The sequence below is a fragment of the Penaeus monodon genome, chromosome 21, assembly GCF_015228065.2.
Source record: "Penaeus monodon isolate SGIC_2016 chromosome 21, NSTDA_Pmon_1, whole genome shotgun sequence".
NCBI classification, from domain to species: Eukaryota; Metazoa; Arthropoda; class Malacostraca; order Decapoda; family Penaeidae; genus Penaeus; species Penaeus monodon.
The window spans coordinates 41,095,930-41,096,343 of NC_051406.1; positions in this window are offsets into that span (position 1 = coordinate 41,095,930).

Consider the following 414-nt stretch of genomic DNA (forward strand, 5'->3'; position numbering starts at 1 on the left):
CTTTATCTTTCACGAATAAAACAGAGGACATGCGAAGAAAATAGATAAATGAATAAATAGATTGAATAGATAATCAAATCCTCTTTAATATAAGACGATGCTTACGTTGGATAACAAATGCGATTTTTCATTTTATTTCATTCGTAAACATTACTGCATTTTGGTGTCTATACATTCTGTACATTACTGTATTTTGGTGTCTATACATTCTGTACATTACTGTATTTTGGTGTCTATACATTCTGTACATTACTGTATTTTGGTGTCTATACATTCTGTACATTACTGTATTTTGGTGTCTATACATTCTGTATGTTGGTGTCTATACATTTGTAAACATTATTGTATTTTGGTGTTTATACATTCGTAAACATTACTGTATTTTGGTGTCAATACAATCGTAAACATTACTGT